This window comes from Puma concolor, chromosome E1, assembly GCF_028749965.1.
Source record: "Puma concolor isolate L17-30 chromosome E1, mPumCon1.1.hap2, whole genome shotgun sequence".
Taxonomy (NCBI): domain Eukaryota; kingdom Metazoa; phylum Chordata; class Mammalia; order Carnivora; family Felidae; genus Puma; species Puma concolor.
Window position 1 is genome coordinate 18,362,475 of NC_141680.1, and position 20,874 is coordinate 18,383,348.

The 20,874-nt window shown below is 49.6% G+C and overlaps 1 long non-coding RNA gene and 1 pseudogene across 1 annotated transcript; both read right to left on the reverse strand.

Moving 5' to 3' along the window:
* Window positions 1–6,205: 6,205 nt before the first annotated feature.
* LOC112855137 (small ribosomal subunit protein eS25 pseudogene) lies at window positions 6,206–9,055 on the reverse strand (annotated as a pseudogene).
* Window positions 9,056–14,518: 5,463 nt separating this feature from the next.
* On the reverse strand, window positions 14,519–15,558 carry LOC147574167 (uncharacterized). Its single transcript, XR_015243711.1, has 2 exons — window positions 15,162–15,558; window positions 14,519–14,839 (listed from the first exon to the last, which is right to left on the reverse strand). It is a non-coding gene; the product is annotated as an uncharacterized LOC147574167 (long non-coding RNA).
* Window positions 15,559–20,874: the final 5,316 nt, after the last annotated feature.

Here is a 20,874-nt window from a genome sequence, read left to right on the forward strand (position 1 = left end):
ATTTCAATGCCTCCTAGACCGAGCTGGGCACCAGGAATGCTGCCTCCCCCTGCTGGCTTCCCTCCCTCCCGCCTGATTTCCTTTGGAGATTCTAGAGGGCCAAGCTAAGAACTTGGCACTCTGCCCAGGGTAAGACCCACCTCCCCGGTGGGGTGCAAGGTCGGGGGTAGACGCAGGAAACAAAACGGGAGGGCAGTTTTGTGATTATGAAATTATTCTCAGCATGTCTTACTTTCACTTTTTACAAAGGAGAAGAAATTATCCGGAACAAATGGAAAGGACAGAGAGGTGGAGCTTTGTCCTGAGGCACAGAGAGGGGACCAGGCACCAGCCCGGGGCATGGAGGGGCCCTGTAGGGAACGCGCCCTCTGTGCCAGGCAGTGTGCTAAGTAAGTACTTTTACATGTATTCAGGACAGAGCTAGGATTTGTAGGGCCTGGTTCTTATACAATTTGGGGGTCTTCTTTAAGAAAAAGAAAGGAGGGGCGCCTGGGTGGCTCAGCTGATTAAGTGTCTGACTTTGACTCAGGTCATGATCTCGAAGTTTGTGAGTTCCGTCCCCGCATCAGGCTCTCTGCTGTCAGCACAGAGCCCACTTCTGATCCTCTGTCCCCCTCTCTTTCTGCCCCTCCCCTGCTCTCTCTCTCTCTCTGTCTCTCTCTCTCTCTCAAAAATAATAGAAGGAAGGAAGGCAAGGGAAGGGAGGGAAGGAAGGAAGAAAGAAGAGGAAGAGAAAAGAAAAGTCATGAATACAAAATTAGATGCCAGGACTAGGAAGAGACCATCCAGTTAAGGAGCCCCGTGGTTGAAGTGTCATTAGCTTCACGGTAAATCGGCCTCTGCACGCATCTCCTTGTTTAACCCTTGCAGCCTTAGAAGGACACGTGGACACGTGTTTATCCCCACTTTGGGCACATTAAAGACGGTCCCAAATTCATGGTCACTCCTCCCATCAGAGGCTCTGTGACTGTGTGACCAATAGAGTAAGGCAGAAATGACACTGGGACACTTTCTAGCCCAGGCCTTAATAAGACACCGAGCGCTTCTTCTTCTTGTCCTTGAGACTCCCTCTTGGAGCTCTGAGCCACCATGTTAGAGGTCCAACCGCCCTGCGGGAAAGACCCTGCGGGGAGGCCCCGAGACTGCAGGGGAGCCAGACATAAGAGTGAAGCCATCTTGGGGCACCTGGGTGGCTCAGCCGGTTAAGCGTCCGACTTCAGCTCAGGATCTCACAGTTCGTGGGTTTGAGCCCCGCGTCAGGCTGTGTGCTGACAGCTCAGAGCCTGGAGCCTGCTTCAGATTCTGTGTCTCCCTCCCTCTCTGCCCCCACCCCCAACTCACGCTCTCTCTCTCAAAAATAAATAAATGTTAAGAAAAAAAAAGAGCGAAGCCATCTTGAATGTCCCCCTCCCCCAGCCCAGCCCAGCCGCCAGCTCAATACCGCTGAGTGACCCAACTAATGACACATGAAAGAGAATCACCCAGCCAAGCCCCATCTGAATTCCTGACCTACAAAATCGTGAGATAGAATAAAACAGTTGTTGTTTTAGCCACTAAGTTTTGGGGTAGCTTTTTATGCAGCCATGACTGAAACACCCCTTTTACAGCCAAAGACATTACGGCTTATGGAGGTTACGACTCACCCAAAGCCACACGCCTGGTAAACATAAGCACCGAGATGTGAACCTAGGGTCATCTGCTCCGGATCCTGTTCCTTTAACCACTGTGCTGTACTGGGGATTGGTCAGAACTCATAATGATGATTCTGATTTAAATAGTTGGCTGTTTCAGGGCACCTGGGAGGCTCAGTCGGTTAAGTGTCAGACTCTGGATTTTAGCTCAGGTCGTGGTCTCACGGTTCCTGAAACGGAGCCCCGCATTGAGCTCCATGCTGGCAGCACAGAGCCTGCTTGGGATTCTCTCTCTCCCTCTCCCTCTGCCCCTCCCCTGTGCACAAGAGCTCTCTCTCTCTCTCTCTCTCTCTCTCTCAAAATAAATAAACATACGTACATACATAAATAACAGTTTGCTGTTTCTTTCACGGCCGTACTGTGAGTGGGAAAAAACACTGGATCAGGAGATCATGTGATCCCAGGTTGCTCCCGCCCCCAGCAAAGGATGCCCCAGAGTGGCCTTGGCAACCGGCTGTCCTCTCAGCCCAGCCCCTCCTTTACTAGGAAAATGGGGGTCCGGAAGAGGGGTACCATATGACTGGCTCTTTTTTTTCTTATGGAAAAAAAAAACCACTCTAGAATCCAAAAGTCATCTCAATTCCACCCTCACCCCCAACCCCAACCCTCCTCACAGTTGGACGGCTCCCTTAAAGAATGGTAGACACAACGGGAAAAAGTGTACTATTTAAGTATGTAAAGACTTGATACAAATATATAAGGTCAGTCCCCAGATTTCTCTTGATAAGGTGTCAGAGGAGATGAACCGTCTACACACAAGGAGAAGCAGACAATAAATCCTCCCATGAAAGTGTGCCCAGCCTCACTAGCAATGAAAGAGATAGGAATTTATTAACTTCAAGGTACGATTATGTGCCTATTAAATGAGCAACAATAAGTAACAATGACAAAATCTGATGTTGTCAGTGCCGTGGGGAAGGGGAGAGAATAGGGTGGCGACTCGGATTGTCTGGGCCTTCGGGAGAGTAAGGGGCAGCGTTCAGGGACAGTAGAATGGTTCAAACCCTCCAACCTAGAAATCTGACTTGGGGAACTATACCCCAAGGAAATATCCAAGGGAAGAAAAAGACATCTGTATGAAGACATTCATAGCCATGCTCTTACAATATAGAAAACTGGAGACAACCCAGCCACAGGGAATATCTGAGCAAATCTGGCGGGTTGACACAACGGAATACTATGGAGCGGTTCAAAATGACAAGCTGAGGACTGTGGGCTACATCGAAACGTGCGTATGTATGAGATCATCCTAAGAAAAAGAACAGAGCACAAATACACACACTCGGATCGCAACCAGGAGTTATGTGTGTGCGTGTTATCAAAGATCTAAAGAGAATTCGGCACAGTAATTGAGATTAATGCTCATTAGTTTCCACGTCCTATCAAAATTGAGCTTCCATTCACAATTTGTAAAAGGAGAGGGAGGAATCCCCCGGGGAAGCAGATTCCTCAGATCTCCTCGGTCACTGGTTCCAGGGCTGGGGGAAGTTCTTTCTTTGTTCGAATCTCAGTTCTTCCTGCTGCCCACCCCCTCCCCCCTTCCCCAACCGTCTCTTATTGTTCGTTCTCCCGGGAAGCTACAAAGCGGCTCTATGTCCCACCTCTCCTTTGTTTAACGTACTATCCCTTCAGAAATAAAATGACAATTCCATTCCCCCACCGTCACTTCACAAGGCTGCCCTGGATTCCTGGACGCAAGCATCCGCTTCTTGTTAAGAATTTCAAACAGCTCCTCCGAAAGCAGACACTGGCCGTGGCCCAACCTTGAAATGAAAAGGAAATCGGCTTCTGAAGTCTTCCCCTTCTCTCTCAGGGTTGCCCCGTCCTTGCGGCTGTCCTGACAGGGGCAGGCGGAGAGAAGAGATCCCCTCAAATTCCATTTTAACACCCATTTTGGATCGGAAGACTATTAAAGAAAGAGCCGGCAGCCCTACCCCACGCCCGGCTGTGTGTCAGCAATTGCGGCTCGTGTCCTGGGGCAGAGCCACCGAGGATGTGAGGCTGAACTGCTCATCTGATGGCTTGATTGACACTTCGCAGACGGGGGAGGGAGAGCCCAGCCAGGGAAGCAGCAGGCTGCACAGCTCAAAATAATGAGAGGACCCAAATCGGGAGAGAGCGTGGAATAAATAAGAGAGACCTAGGAGTTGGATGGCGAGGGAGAATCTTCTGTTCTCTTTCCTCTGCCCCTCTTTGCCAAGGAGCCGGAACCTGGGGCAAGGAGGCAGGCAGGCAGACCGGGAAGTGGCCCCTCCAGACCCATCCTGCCAGCTGCCAGGGGTGTCCGGGGCCCTGAATGTGCAGAAGATGCCAGAGTGAGAAAACCAGGAGCCGCAGAACTGGATCTGTACATGGTCACCATACACACTGTGGCCCCGTTGCATGTCTCCGGTTTGACTCCCCATCGCTACCCCCCTTCCCCGCTCCCTTTGCCCCAGGTCAACCATCTGCCTTCACTCACCTAGATTCTTGCATTAACCTCATCCCCGGGCTCCTGGCACCCCACCTTGCCCCTGTTAATCTAGCCCTCCACGCTCCCGCCAGAGTCCTCTCTCTAAACAGCAAGTTGAACAGGCCAGTCCCCTACTGAAAATTCTGTAACAGCCACCCATTTCCTATTACGATAAAATCTCTTGGCACACAAGGCACTTTGCGTTCTGGCCTCTGCTGGCTCCCGCAGCTCTAGCACGGGTCCCTTCTCACTGTGCTCTTCAGGGCCTGGCAAGGCTGAGCTGACAGAGCTTCCAGCATTCGCCGTGATCGTTCCAAATTCTCCGACACCCCCAAGCCAACTTGGACGTCCTCTCTCCTATACTCCCTTCTCTGTCTAGTCTCCGTGATAACAATGAGCCAAGTATGTTGTAATTGTTTGCGTGTCTGCCTTTCCCCCGAAGCTCCCGAAGAGGAAGGGGTCTGCTTTTGATTGTCATTTTCCACAGGTAATACACACATACGGAGCAACGGTTACATTGTTCAGCAGAGAACACTGCGAAGAGGGCGTCTCCTCACCGCCCTACCCTCAGTCACTCTGTTCTCCTCATCCCATGCAGTACTGAGACGTTCGATGGGTGTGCAAACACATTTAAACTGCACGTTCTTGGGGTGCCTGGGTGGCTTGGTCGGTTAAGCGTCCGACTTCGGCTCAGGTCATGATCTCACGGTCCATGAGTTCGAGCCCCGCATCGGGCTCTGTGCTGACAGCTCAGAGCCTGGAGCCTGTTTCAGATTCATTGTCTCCCTCTCTCTCCGCCCCTCCCCTGTTCATGCTCTGTCTCTCTCTGTCTCAAAAATAAATAAACGTTAAAAAAAAATTTTTTTTAAAAAAAGAAAGAAACTGCACGTTCTTTTTTTTTTTTTTTTTTTTTTTAACTTCAGAAGTAGCACACTACACAGCACCTTGCTGTTTCCATTTCCTGTATCGTGGCTCCCACATGAGTCAGATGGAGCCGGAACATTATTCCTGATGGCCACAGAGTATTCCGTGCACGGAGAAAGCATTCAGGACAGAGAAGACACCCATGCATATTTTTTTTTAATGTTTATTTTTGAGAGAGAGAGAGAGAGAGAGAGAGCGTGAGCATGAGCACATGGGGGAGGGGCAGAGAGAGACGGAGACAGAATCTGAAGCGGGCTCCGGGCTCTGAGCTGTCAGCACAGAGCCCGACGTGGGGCTCGATTCATGAACCACAAGATCATGACCTGAGCCGAGGTCGGAGGCTTAACCGACTGAGCCACCCCGGCGCCCCGGCACCCATACACATTTGCTGAAAAGTATGGTAGGTTTTTCTGGCTGCCATAGGCACCCGGACTTGCGCGGCTCTCCAGCCATCTGGTATTGGGTGTTCGGGGTGGGGAGGTCTCATCAAGGCTGGCCTGGAGAGGTTTATCAAAGGCTGACAGAGCCCATCTTCAGGCCTGTAGGTAGAGGGGATACAACACCAGAGACCCTGGCTTCTCCTTCCTGCCATCCTTTTGTGTTTGCATTTGTCAAGTGGCAGATATTACAGTCAACTCTGCATCCCCAAGATACAAGCATCCCATTGCTATGCAGTCTCCGGGTAAGGAAGAAAGTCCTGTGAGTAAAAAACTAAATCACTACTTAGCTTGGGAAGGAAGCATCCACCTCGGACCCCACTAGGACAAAGGGAAATGCAGTAAAAATGAGGGGAAAGAGGGGCGCCTGGGTGGCTCGGTCGGTTAGGCATCCGACTTCGGCTCAGGTCATGATCTAACGGTCCGTGAGTTCGAGCCCCACGTTGGGCTCTGTGCTGACCGCTCAGAGCCTGGATCCTGTTTCAGATTCTGTGTCTCCCTCTCTCTCTGCCCCTCCCCTGTTCATGCTCTGTCTCAAAAATAAATAAACGTTAAAAAAATTTTTTTTTTTTTTAATGAGGGGAAAGAAGCATTGTCATTGTCCTAAGGGAAAACTTCTCTGAAGATGAACACTGCAATCTTCTTTTTTCTTATACTTAATAAAGTTTTATTTTCCAAAGTGGACAGTTGGCAGGATCTGTTCATGAATCTTCACCAGCAGCTGGCACATCTCCACCTTTGCTGTTTCTGGTGTAAGTGACTTGAGCTCTGGGCTTTGAAACCAGGGACGCCTGGGTGGCTCAGTCGGTTAAGCATCCAACTTCGGCTCAGGTCATGATCTTATGGTTCGTGAACTCGAGCCCCGCGTTGGGCTCTGTGCTGACACCTCAGAGCCTGCTTCGGATCCTCTGTCTCCCTCTCTCTCTGCCCCCCACCCCACTCTTGCACATGCATGCACACTCTCTCTCTCAAAAATAAACATTAATAAAAAAACGAGTCCTTTACCAAGGAGCTCCTGAAGGGCAACCCTGGCCAGGGACCAGCACCCCCGCCCCCCTGAGTCTTCAGTCTCTCAGAGACAACAGCTGGAGCTACAAGCTTATAGGTGGGAACTTCCTTAGAGTTTGTATATGTCATTTGTCAAATGAGATCAGGTTATCGAGCTTGTCCTGAACTATGCCTTTGGACCACTTCTCCTTTCTGGCCTTCCCCCAGATTCGCTCACTGGGTCTTTGTCTTTTTTGGACAACTTTCCAGCATCTTTTTCTTGTCGTCCTTGGGCAGCACTGAGAAGCTTAGAGAGTACCCGTCACCCCTGCAGCCTCGCTAAGATGTCAGACAAAAAGCAAATCCTCGGATCTTCTCTCTCTTTTTTTTTTTTTTTTAATTTTATTTATTTTGAGAGGGAGAGAGCTGGGGAGGGGCAGAGAGACAGGGAAGGAGAGAGGAAATCCCAAGCAAGCTCTGCACCCTCAGTGCAGAGCCCGATGTGGGGCTCAGACTCACGAACTGTGAGATCCTGACCTGAGCCGAGATGAAGAGTGGGACGCTTAACCAACTGAGCCACCCAGGCGCCCCAAATACTGGAATCTTCTCAATCTTGTTTCGAAGTCTTGCTACCCCAGCTATACACAAATATGTGTGCACATGTGCACACCCATCTGACGCTGGTGCTCTGAGACATACCGAGGTGCTGCTTAAGGAGGCATCTTGATACCTGTGCATGTCTGTGTGGGTGTACGTCCACCACTGTGCTTTTGGAGAGGTCCCACTAAAACTTAGTAGACGTTAGGGGAAAATAGCAAATCAAAGAGTGCTGAGAATTGGCGTCCCCGTTCTGCCCCTTGGCGGTGAGGGTGTGTTTAGGACGGAAACAACATGTGAGACATCTGTCAGGAGCCTCTCCTCCCTTTTCTGGAGGGACTCTTCCATGGCTTTACCATGCTTCATAGCCTGGCTCTCGGGACACCCTGGGATTGGAATTTGCAGTGAGAAATGGGGGCAGGAAGAGTCAGGTGGCCTTCACATGGATTGGGCTGGTTTAACGTGACAAATAGCAACCCAAATTCACTAGCACGCAGGAAGACCAGCTCCAGGGATTCAGTGCTCTAATATTCCCCCGTTTTCAAGGAGCTACGGTCTTTCCCTCTCCTACCTGGGCAGCCTGATGTTGCTGTGCCTTAGGGAATGTGGAGCTCGGGTCCCCCCAACACTATCCTGCCAAACGTAAGGTCAACGGAGGCAGAGAATCAGAGGGAAGCCTGAGGGAAAGGAGGAAAGGGAAGGGGAGGGAAATTCTAGATAGCAACTCCTATATCATCTTCGCTCCCCATCTCCCACTAGTTGCCTCCAGGCTGGCCTCCAAAGCCAGCCTGGCCCAAATCCTGAGTCTTAATGTCTGTAAGACTCATCTCCCTTACTCGGCTTTTCTCTCAGGTTCTTATTCTACTCTTTTTTTCTGTTTCTGCCTTGGGCCTCCTTCCTGTCCTTGAAATCAAGACAGAGGGGTATGAGGGAGGGCCTTTGCAGAGAAATAGTAGGCTACCAGGACCTGGCTGGGGGAGAGGCCTCGAGGCAGTAGAAGGGGGAGGGGAGCCTAAGGGAGGAGGGAATCTCAGGCACCAAAGCCACAAAGCTCTGCTTCCTAGTGGGAGCCTTAGTCCTCTTTTTCCTAATCGAGTATTTTATGGAACGTGTAAGCCCACTGGGGCCGGAAAGACATCACAGGGCTGTACACCTCCCTCCTCTCTCGTATGGCTGCTGATTTAGACAGGATATTCATGCTTGGGATTCACTGGCCTCTTGAATCTGTGGACAAGCGGCTTCCATCAGGTCTGGAAAGCGCTCAGCCATTATCTCTTCTCAAATATTTGCCTCTCCCCTATTTGTTCTTTTCTGTTCTTCTGGGATGCTAATTAAACATATACTAGGCCTCTGGCCACTGTATCTACTGTCTTCTCCATCCCACTCCCCTTTTTGTCTCCACACTGCATGCTGGGTAACTCCTCACTATTATCCTCTACTTTGCTAATTCTCTGTTCTACTGCATCGTGGCTGCTTTTAAATTAATGCGTTGGATTTTAACTGCAGCTGCTATTTTTTTTCATTTTCTCTTAGAATTGATATTTGGGTTTTTTTAAGTCTATTTTGTTCCCTTGTGTAATTTTTTATTCCATGTAAATATTTTCAAGCTTGTCCTTTATTTCTCTGACCACAATAAGCATGGTTGTTCTATAGTCCATGTCCGATCGGTCTAACGTGTGAAGTCTTCTCAGGTATTTTTCATTTATCTCTTGTCTCTACGAGAAACATGAAACCTTATTTTCTTCTAAGCTTGTCTATCTTTAACCATGTTCTGGTAACTGCATTTGAACAAACTATTGCTTATTGCACATTAATTTATTACATGTTCTTCCAAATAGATAGGAATACTCAGAATACAAAGGGGCTTTCCTCTGGAGAAGATTGTGCTTACTTCCATCAGATACAAGGGGCACCACCAGTCCCAAGCTATCTGAGTGGAGTGCCTGGTCTGAGGTCCTCTGGATCATGCAGGAGTCCTTTGGGGTCTCAGTGGATTGAGGGGAAGATGCTCTATGAGATTCCCCACCACGTGGAGACACTGAGCATGGGCTTCTAACCCACTCACTCTCCCAGGTGATCAAAATGAAAGTTCAGATTTACTAGGATTGACAGATGCTCTCTTCCATGTTGGCCTCTTAATTCCTTGGTATTTTATCAACCCATTGGAGCTTTTAAGATATATTTGATATCTTATCTAGCCCTTTTAGTTGATTTCACTGGGATAGTCGGTCCAAATAATTCAGCCTCACATTACCAGGTTTCCAACCTCAGTTGCAATCAGATTACTGGTACCCAACATATATCGGCTCTCCAGTACCTCCTCCATTTACACTCCCCTGTTCCCTCCTCCTCGGATACAAAGAGTGACTACCTCCCCCAGAGGGCAGCAAGAGTGAGAATTTAATAACAGCTACCAGAGAACCAGATTTAGGGGTGAACCAGCCAGACTTTGGCTGAAGGGCCGGTGTACATGTGACCCTAAAGCATCATCGTGAATCGGAATAAGATAGAATTTGGGGGCCCAGGTGGCTTCAAGGGAATCCCCATACTTGTTTGAAAGGAGGACTATTTTCATAAGATACAGGTGTAGGCTATGACCTCCAAAGTTAACGGCCTTCAGCTGAAAGTGGGTCCTGCTTACGAACAAGCTTTTGTTTTAAAGAATGAAGCATGCAATTGCCTATCAGGGCTGCATTGCTCAGAACAATAGAGAAACGTGGTCCTCTGTTCATCCTTCTTCTTCGTAGTACCTAACCTCTTTAAATCAAATGTTGAACAAATATTTAAAGAAAATCAGTTTCTCTCTCTAAGTACAGCGAGAAACTGGCAACACAAGTTGCCTCTGGGGAGTGAAGCTGGGTGGAATCTTGTTACAGAAAAAGGCTTAGAAGAAAATGCTGTACAGGTAATTGCTGTCCTGAGGGGGCTCAGGGCATTGTCAGCATCCTGCTTGCATCGAAGCTCCCAACCGCAATCAGCGTTTGGCCGGGGTAGGATCAAAATCCACAGAAAGGCCAGGGAACAGGTGAAAGGTGGTAGGCAGCATCTGGAATTTAGGGAGCATAAAAGGGGTGAGATTGTAGAGCCCACGCTGGGTCCCATCTCTGAGCAGGGTTCTCATACAGAACTTTGGAAGGATCCATGCCGAGCTCACAGTAGCTTGGCATCAGCCAACTGTTCCTTCTTCCTGCCTCGTCCTTGGCAGCCCTCTCTCTGTCTCTCTCTCCCTCTCTCCGTGTCTCTCCAACCCCCACCCCTCTCTCCCTCTCTCTGCCTTTCTCCCTCTCTCTCTACCGCTCTCATACTTGTCCACCTTTATTTTCTTAGTACTTAGAGGAGCAGAAGAAAGAAGGCTTAGAAAACATTTTGGGAGGAGTCCAGCTGTGTTTGGAACAGACTATCAGAGCTCCTTGCCCAGAATTCTGGAACGAAAGGAAAAAGCCAAGGTTTGTGGAATGGGCTGGGGAAGGTCTGCCTGGAACCCATCCAAAAGGCTTCCTGGACAACCCTGGTCCTTGTCATTGCCCCTCAATAATAACCCCTCGCCACATTGCATAAGCTTATCAAAAGTTTCATGACGCCCACTTTATAGATATTCAACCTTCACAACAGCCCCGCGAGGTAGGCAGGGAAGGCATTTTTACCCCCATTTTGCAGACAAGGATACTGGTAGCTAGTAGGTGACAGAGGCAGCATCCCAACCCCCACCCAGGACTTCAGGCCCCAAGCCTTTCTCCCCATCCAGAGACAGGTCCAATGCTCTCATCCCAGAGCATCCTGCGTCCCGGGCTCAGTGCTTCTCTGAAGAAGGGCAAGGAGGTGGCTCATTCCATGCTGCAAATCACAGCATTCCCTACCCCTCCCCTGCAAAGAAAGAGAAGGAACATGACCCCCAATGGGAAGAAATTCTAAAGCAGCCCCTAGGGACCTCTGGAGAAGCTGTTTGATTTATTTCGGTCCCTACTGGTATTCTGTGCCACATTTATAAACGTCAGCGCCGGAAATGAAGTCCCCACTGCCCTGGCAGCTGCTGGTTGCTGCTGTTGCTCACTAAGGGCTCAGATAAAGTGTCCCCCCCTCCCCTTGATTGATAGAGAGCTGAGAATAAAAGAAAAATAAAAGCCCCCTGGAGCATTGATGGAAGGGAGGGGGCAACTTCTCAGGAAGACAAAGGGAAGTGATCTAGAAAAGGCTGATATTAGTGGAACAGAGAGGGTGTGTGCACGTGTGTGTGTACGTGTGTGTATGAGGGAGGGAGAGAGAGAGAGAATAAGGAAAAGATCCAGTTTTTAAGGCCACGTGGAAAATACTTTCTGCTCATGTAGAGAGAGGAAAAGTAGTGAAATCGCAGTTTGTTTCAGGGGCTCTGACACAAGATGGAAGAAAGGTGGTCTTTGTAACCTCTGGGTTTCTACTCTTCCCTGAGCAGAATTTGCTAACTTCTAGGGTCTGGGCCAGGGAAAGAGAGTGGCAGAGACTGAGAGAAGAGAGTGGGAACAAAATAAAAGGTACAAGATTCCCAAAGGACCACAGAGATCCAAGGCTTTGTTGTTATTAACCGAACCAGTGGCTGAGATTGAAGCATCCCTGCTGGCAGCGGGCTGTGGTTCCGTAGATACTGGTGTGCACACTTTTGCAATAACGCCTTCTCTTGCGGGTCTCCTAAATCCGTGATGCTCTCTGGTCTCTGAGAAGTGCTGGTCGGGACCAATTCCGCCAGTCCTGGCAGAGCACCTAAGGGACTCAGCAGTTAACCAAGGGATGGCCTCAGTGATCCCCAAAGCAGCAAGACCTTTAAAAGCCACTTTTAATCAGATTGTTTTGTATCTTCATGTTAACACATACTAAGTCAAATCTTCCCAAATGACTATCGTTCTCTTCAAAGTCACCCACTTGAGAGGTCTTGTAGTTAACCCACTGACACTCGCTATGTGGCGTAAATCATCCTGGAGGGCAATTTGATAAATACTTCATGGCCAGTTTATAACCCAGGCAATAAAATGTCATACTGCTTGATAGAGATTCCTTCCTCTGCCTTAAGGTGTTTATCACACCTGTTTCCTGGTAACGTTTGGCTCCTTCCAAGCACCATATCCTCCATCATGCTGCTAGCTCAGAGTGGTGTGAACCCGCCCTTGGAGGACACGACAATTCACCGAGGGGGTGGAGATATAACTGTTAGCATAAGAGAGAAACACACAAGAGGGAGAATAGTGACATTAATGTGATGGGTATCTGGGTGGGGTTTTGTTTCTTTTCAGTTTCCTTATACGGATAGAAATGTTTCTGTGTTTTAAATTTTTTTTTCTTTTTTTTCCACGTTTTTATTTATTTTTGGGACAGAGAGAGACAGAGCATGAACGGGGGAGGGGCAGAGAGAGAGGGAGACACAGAATCGGAAACAGGCTCCAGGCTCTGAGCCATCAGCCCAGAGCCTGACGCGGGGCTCGAACTCACGGACCGCGAGATCGTGACCTGGCTGAAGTCGGACGCCTAACCGACTGCGCCGCCCAGGTGCCCCTGTTTCTGTGTTTTAAAGAGCATGACGTAAACAAAATGGGATATATTTATACAACGGAATATCATTCAGCCTTAAAAAAGAAGGCAATTCTGACACATGCTATAACACGGGTGAACCTCGAAAACATTGTGCTGAGTGAAATAAGCCAGTCGCTTGGGGCGCCTGAGTGGCTCGGTTGGTTGAGCATCCAATTTTGGCTCAGGTCATGATCTCGAAGCTCAGGAGTTTGAGCCCCACATCAGGCTCTCTGCTGTCAGTGTGGAGCCCACTTCGGATCCTCTGTCCCCCTCTCCCTCTGCTCCTACCCTGCACACTCTCTCTGTCGCTCTCAAAATAAATACACTTAGGGGCGCCTGGGTGGCTCAGTCGGTTGAGCATCAAACTTCAGCTCAGGTCATGATCTCACAGCTCGTGGGTTCGAGCCCCGCGTCGGGTTCTGCGCTGACAGCTCGGAGCCTGGAGCCTGCTTCCGATTCTGTGTCTCCCTCTCTCTCTGCCCCTCCTCTGCTTGTGCTCTGTCTCTCAAAAATAAATAAACATTTTTAAAAATACGCTTTAAAAAAAAGCCAGTCACAAAAAGGATAAATACTATATGATTCCACTTATACAAGGTACCTAGAGTAGTCAAGTTCATAGAGACAGAAAATAGGTTGACAGTTGCCAGGGGCTAAGAGAATGGAGCGTGGGAATCAGTGCTTAATGGGTACAGAATTTCAGTTTGGAAATGAAAAAGTTGTGGAGACGGCCAGTTCTGATGGTTACACACCAATGTGAACGCGCTTAACGCCACTGAACTGTACCCTTAAAAAGTGGTTAAAATGGGGGGCACCTGGGTGGCTCAGTGGGTTAAGCATCTGACTCTAGATTTCAGCTCGGATCATGATCTCACGGTTCATGGGTTTGAGCCCCACACCGGGCTGTGCACTGACAGTGCAGAGCCTGCTTGGGATTCTCACCCTCTCGCTCTCTCTCTGTTCCTCCCCTGCTTGTGCTCTCTCTCTCTCTCAAAATAAAGAAGTTTTTTAAAATTTTTTTAATGTTTATTTATTATTGAGAGACAGAGCGCGAACAGGGGCGGGGCAGAGAGAGAGGCAGACACGGAATCGGAAGCAGGCTCCAGGCTCCCAGCTGCCAGCACAGAGCCCGACGCGGGGCTCGAACTCACAAACCGTGAGATCATGACCTGAGCCGAAGTAGGATGCTTAACCGACGGAGCCACCCAGGCGCCCCAAAATAAATAAGTTTTTAAAAAGTGGTTAAAATGGTAAATTTTAGATTATGTGAATTTTACCACCAAAAAAAAAGCATGGATAACAAAATCAAATCTAGTCTCAAAAGGTGAGGATTTGCTATCACTGATGCTATTCAAAAGAATGTGCTGGGCCAACGACCAGAGAGAAAGGCCCAAAATATTCTTTTCTCTGGATCAAAACAGCACTGGGGGTCAGGCAGGTAGCTGTCACTCCTGCTGTGAACCGGTTCCAGGGAGGAACCACACTTCCTACAGGGCTTCTGTCCTCACACCTCCTATACAGTTGTGAACCTGCCGGGGCAGAACCGTTCTCCCAGCCCTGGAATGTTCCACAGCACAACCTGGGTCTCCCTGACCCAGCCCGCGGGGCCTGGCCGGATCCCCTGGCAGCACAAACAAGTCATGGTTCTGCTGGCCAGGCGGCTGCTGAGGTGGCTTTTTAATCCCCCAGCCGTGCCTTCCTAGTGATTGCTTTTATTAGGAAATGTAATGAAAAAGACTATATGAAGCCCCTGCCAGAAAAAAAAAAAAAAAAAAAAAAGCTAATAAGATTTTGCACCAAGTGTGGCGAGAAAAGAAAGGGGGGAAAAAGCACATTAGGAGTCAGATAATGAGATAAATGAAAGACCGCAGGGAAGATCATTTTTGCAGACTTGCCGGATGGTTGTAAAAATTTTAATTTGCTGAATTCTCTTTTTTCGTCGTCTCTGACTCTCCCCATCTCTCTCAGTGGCTTTCCGACGCCCCGAATCTTGTCCCTGTCTTTCTCTCTTCGCGTCTCCCTCTCTTCTGTGGTTGCTCCCCCTCTGCTTCAGCTCTGGCTTTGTGGGTGCGCGTGCATGTGCATGTGCGTGGGTTTCCTTTCACCTCTCAGGACTTGGGGGCAGGAGGCTGGCACCTTGGGCAGCGAGTCAGAAGGAGCGAGAGGACAAAGGACTGCAGCTCCCCACCCCCCTTCTGGGAGCTGCTGTGATTCGGCTGAAGGGAGAGAAAGAGGGAGAGATCAAGGGAAGAAGGAGGAGAAAAACGGGACTGCGGAGGAAGGACAGGAGATCAAAGAGCAGAGAAGTAAGGAGGAAGAGAAAGCCCCCGCTGCTCCCGCAAATCGATTCTCTGCAATGCCCGCCTTCCCGTCTGTGCTCCGAGCCGCTGAGCAGAATGCCACCACCGTGGGATGCCAGGCCTGAACAGAAGGGCTCTGGGGCACGGGGCAGGCGCAAGGGCCAGGCTGCTAGGGACCACTGGGCCTGCCTTGGCCCTGTGGGGAGAGGTCTCGCTTCCCCAGGACGCCCCCTCTCACACATCCAGGCTTTGAGGAGGTCCTCTTCAAAATCGGGCTCTGGTCCTTGCTTTGGCCGACTCCTTCCCCCTGTCCCACACTCGGGAATTCTCCTGCGTTTCTTTGCTCCTCTGCAGAAATCCCAGTCCACGCTGCAGTTGGAGGGCTGGAGAGTGGACACGATGAATAGCTTCCCCAGGGGGAGGAGGAGCCTGAGAAAGTACGGGAATGAATGGCTCAGGGTGGAGACACATTGTCAGTTATTAGGAAAATCTCTCTCGCTCTTCCATCCCTTGTTCCTTCCCCAGTGGGGACGATGTGCTCTGCTTCCTCCCAGGGAAGACTTCTCTCTCTGTGCTCTGCCTCCAGCAAAAGTGTGCTGTCGGCTACCTAGGGGATGGGCGTTTCCTCCAGCGGCCACTGCAGAAAAGAGAGCCGTGAAAATCGGCAAGTCGCAAGTCCTGGGAAGGAGAGGACCTCTCAGAAGGGGGTGTGGGGACCCTGGCAGTGCGGCCCCAAGCTGGCGGGACAGAGTAGTGATAGGCAGTCCCAAGAGGGAGGATGGAATTGGCTCAAGGTCAGTGGAGGGGCGGTGGGGGGGCGGGGGGAAACGGATTGCAACTCGACTGTGGAGTGAAATAAGCTGGGAGTAAAAACAAATGCACATGGTGTTTCCTACGCTCCTCACCACAGTCCTGTGAAGTTGGTACTATTGTTAACATCTCCATTTTATACATGGGGAAACTGAGGCATGGTGCGAGGTTAACCACTTCTTTCTACTTCCCCTCCAGAACAGGAGACAAGTTCGGCAAAGTATCGGAGACTACGCAAGAGGGAGAAGAGCACTGTGGTTGAGAACGTGAACTTTTGGGCTAGACAGCCCCAAACGGACTAGCAGTGGGACCTTGGATGAGATCCTTAGAACTTAAGGTCACCCCTCAGAGCAACGTGAAGAAAACTGAAAGCATGTCAGTTACACATGGACACAGTGCCTGGCCTCTGAGCTCAGTCAGTGTCAGTGCTTAATGTCGTTACTCCCTACTACCCAGTGCTTGGCAGCTGGCAAGCCTCAGCTTTCCCTCTCTGGTCTCCCACTGGAGGGGGAAACGCTGGAGATGGGTCCTCCCCCGGATCAACTTCTTAGGGGCGCACAGTCCTGCAGACAGGCCTCAAAGAGCTTCAGCACCCATAGCACAGCCCCTCACCCCAGAGCCTCCCGCCCCTGCTCTGATCCGGTGATCCCAGGGGTTCCCAGGCCTCGGGAGCACCCCCCAGTACTGTGACTCAGTGAATTGTTCAGGGAATGTGTCGCCCTCCTTCCCTGCCTCCTTCCCTCCCCTGGCCCCTGCTTTTCTCTTGATGGAGAAGGCACAAATTAGGCAGAAAGAAAAATGTTGACAGTTCCCAGCCCTCCCTTGCTGGGGATAAAGAGAAATACGTTAACCGTTGAAGCTTTAGGCGGATCAAACACAGTTTGTGAGTTGCTTCAAATGTATTATTCATCTCACCAATGAGATGCAGTCTTGGGCTTTCTCTTGTCGCCCCATCAAGAGGAAACCTCGGCCACTGGGGAGATGCTGGGCTCCAGAGAGGAGGGGGCACCTTCAGAATGCCATCTTTTCAGCATTAAATCAGTCAGTGGGTCTCCAGTCCTTCTTGTTCCTCTTGAAGCTTTCCGAATAGTATGGGTCAACTTAACCAGAGTCTAAGGATGCAAAATCTGCAGGTAAGACCCACAGAATTGGGCACAACAAACACGTGGAATCAAAGAGTAACTGTGACACTCAGAGGCAGGAGCTGGAGATGTGTGACCCTGGAAGGTCCTCCATGTGCCACTTGAACTTGAGGGATGTAACTGTCATGGGCTGGAAGAGCTCTAAGAGAAGGCATCGCAGCCATGCCATGAGCTCTAAGACACACTGCACTCCCCCTATAGTTGGATGCCTGGAGGAAGGATCTGGATTCAGACACATCTCTTAGGCTTGTGATTTGGACAGGTGGAAGCCCCTGAGGGTTCTACCTTCTTTCCTTGCCCCTCCTCCTTTCCCCTTTGGCCACTGAGGTCCCCTGCGGGCTCCTGCCCACCTCCCACGGTTCTGAGGCACCAGGGCAAGCTTCGCAAATCACACACTGCCCCTTCCTAAGCTTCACCCAGAGAAGAAACCACCCCAGCGTCCCATGATCTTGCCCCACTATCTCCCAAGCCTTTCATTTGTGCTGTGCTGAGCATATCAGTGGGAAGTGGGGATAGGGAGTGGGCACTGCTGGTGGAATGGGATGTTAGAACAATCCAGAAGGAAGGGATTTTGACATGATGTATCAAAAAGCCTTAGAGTGTACATTCTCTTTGACCCAGCAATTCCATCTCTTAGAAAATGCTCCAAGGAGGGGCACCTGTGTGGCTCAGTCAGTTAAGCCTCCGACTTCAGCTCAGGTCATGATCTCACTGTTCCAGCCCCGCACTGGGCTCCATGCTGACAGCTCAGAGCCTGGAGCCTGCTTCAGATTCTGTGTCTCCCTCTCCATCTGCCCGTACCCCACTTGTGCTCTCTCTCTCTCCCTCTCTCAAAAATAAACATTGAGGGGCGCCTGGGTGGCGCAGTCGGTTGAGCGTCCGACTTCAGCCAGGTCACGATCTCGCACTCTGTGAGTTCGAGCCCCGCGTCGGGCTCTGGGCTGATGGCTCGGAGCCTGGAGCCTGTTTCCGATTCTGTGTCTCCCTCTCTCTCTGCCCCTCGCCCGTTCATGCTCTGTCTCTCTCTGTCCCAAAAATAAATAAACGTTGAAAAAAAAAATTAAAAAAAAAAATAAACATTGAAAAAAAGTTTATAAAAAAAGTTAAAGAGGGCGCCTGGGTGGCGCAGTCGGTTAAGCGTCCGACTTCAGCCAGGTCATGATCTCGCGGTCCATGAGTTCGAGCCCCACGTCGGGCTCTGGGCTGATGGCTCAGAGCCTGGAGCCTGTTTCCGATTCTGTGTCTCCCTCTCTCTCTGCCCCTCGCCCGTTCATGCTCTGTCTCTCTCTGTCCCAAAAATAAATAAACGTTGAAAAAAAAAAATTTTTTTTAAGTTAAGAAAAAAAAAAAAGATGGGGCGCTTGGGTGGCTCAGTCGGTTGAGCGTCCGACTTCAGCTCAGGTCATGATCTCACCATTTGTGAGTTCGAGCCCCGCGTAGGGCTCTGTGCTGACAGCTCAGAGCCTGGACCCTGCTTTGGATTCTGTGTCTCCCTCTCTCTCTGCTCCTTCCCCACTCACTCTCTGTCTCTCTCTCTCTCTCTCAAAAATAAATAAACATTTTTTAAAAATTAAAAAAAAAAGACACTGCTCCAAGGAAATACTGGACAAGTGTGTAAAACTGTATAAAAATGGGGCACCTGTGTGGCTCAGTTGGTTAAGCGTCCGACTTCGGCTCAAGTCACCATCTCACAGTTCGTGGGTTCGAGCCCTGCGCTGACCTCTATGCTGCCGGCTCAGAGCCTGGAGCCTGCTTTGGATTCTGTGTCTCCCTCTCTCTCTGCCCCTCCCCTGCTCGTGCTCATCTCTGTCTCTCAAAAATAAACGTTAAAAAAATTTTTTTAAATAAAAATTTAAAAACTACAAAAATGTCCATCCCAGCTTTGTTGATAATGGCAAACCCATCCTAAAACCACAGTCATAAAGGATTGGTCACATAGTAGCCTTCTGATGCAGTCATTGAAAATCAGATTCTGCAATATGGGGTGGGCGGAGTCATATACGAATATATTTTCATTCCAAAACAATTTTCAGATAATAGAGGTAGAGCACCCGCCCCCCCACCGAATCCTAACCCAATCCCATTCCTCTCCTCAAAGTACTCATTATTAGCAGTTTAGCATGTATCCTCCCTCTCAGGCTGTTATTTTGAAGAATTGTATTTAATGTAAACAAATAAATAACTCAGGTTATGCAAATTTGTAACTAGAGATGTGTGTATGCAAAGAGAAAAGTCTTGCTGATTATACATCAAAATGTCAACAGTATTCAACCCGAAACAGTGGGACTCTATGTGATTTTTACTTCCTTCTGCAGGAGTTAGGGTATTTTCTACATGAACAGAAAAGAAACAATGCTATTTTAACGTTTATTTATTTTTGAGACAGAGAGAGACAGAGCATGAATGGGGGAGGGTCAGAGAGAGGGAGACACAGAATCCAAAGCAGGCTTCAGGCTCTGAGCTCTCAGCACAGAGCCTGACGCGGGGCTCGAACTCACGGACCGCAAGATCATGACCTGAGCCAAAGTCGGCCGCTTAACCTCCTGAGCCACCCAGGCGCCCCAAAACAATGCTATTTTAAAATGCAGTAAGGGGAGCCTGGGTGGCTCAGTTGGTTGTGTGTCTGACTCCTGATTTCGGCTCAGGTCATGACCTCACAGTTGTGAGATTGAGCCTCTTGCCAGGCTCTGTGCTGACAGCATAGAGCCTGCTTGGGATTCTCTCTCTCCCTCTGGTCCCCCTCAAAAAATCTGCTCAAAAAATATATATATATTAAAACAAGGAATTGAAAACATTGGCCGCCTCTGAGGAGTGAGAGAGACTATTCATCAGGCACTCTTTTACATCTTTTGAATTTTGCACCTTGGGCACGGATTACCCGTTCAAAATGCGGATACAATTTTTAAAAATTTAATATGGCAATAAAATAAAATGAGGGGGCTGGTGGAGAAGACCTCCAAAGGGCAGCATGCCCTGATATTCTGGGAATCTGTAAAATCCTTCAAGCTGTCGTTATAGCTTCTGAATCTGCTCAGGATTCACTCCAATAGGTGCTAGTCTCTTTCTGTCTCACCAGGCAAGGAATTAGGGCCTATAACCTGGAAGAAATGAGGTAGGGTCTAAAATAAACCAGGCTGCCAGCCAGAAATAACTTTGTAATAATTTACAGCATAGCAACAGTAATGGCTCGGTTGAGCCCGTTCTCATACTTTTTCAAAGTATTTTTCATCTCCCTTTAGTTCTCCAAATTTTTCTTGAGGCTACCCGCTGCCATCAGGTTCCTGGGCAGGAAAAGAGGGGGCTGAAGACCTAACGGGCCATTGTTTGAAGTCAGCCCGAAAGATCCGTATTTGCCAGGACTGGATGTTGGGTCTCAGACAAGCGTCCCCTCTCCCTCCTTCCCTGGGCCCATCAGCTCCATCTGCCCCCAGCTCCTGTCTCCTATCTCCTGCCTCAGGCTCCTAATTTATAAAAGGAGGGTAATCAGCCTTGCCCCAGAGACTGGCAATGGGACGTGGGTGATGGTTGATGGACTGTAGGCAAGTGACTGGGTCCCCAAAGCTGGAGCAGCTTCCAGACAGCCACAGGGCGGGAGGATGTAGATGGCAGGAAGGGGGCTCTCTGAGGCCTGGCAGAACCACTGTTTATCGACGGATGACATTTTTAATTGACCATGTTATGAGAGGTACGGGAGATGATGAGTATCTGTGTATGAGGACACAGGCAGCCCGCCCAGCCTAGAACATGCTCCATGGGGTATTAATTCCCTCCCCTGGAAAGCCTCCTCCCCGGATCCCCTCCAGACCTACTGGTCCCCCTTCTTCCTCCGAGCTGCCCTATGCTTCTGACACTCATACATCTCCCAGTACTGTAATCTCGGGCGCCTGTTTCGCACACAATCGCACCAGACCGAATTCCTTGAGGGCAAGATTTGTATCCAAGTCATTTCCATATGTCACATAGTAGGTCCTCAGAAACTACTTCCTGAATAAACAAATC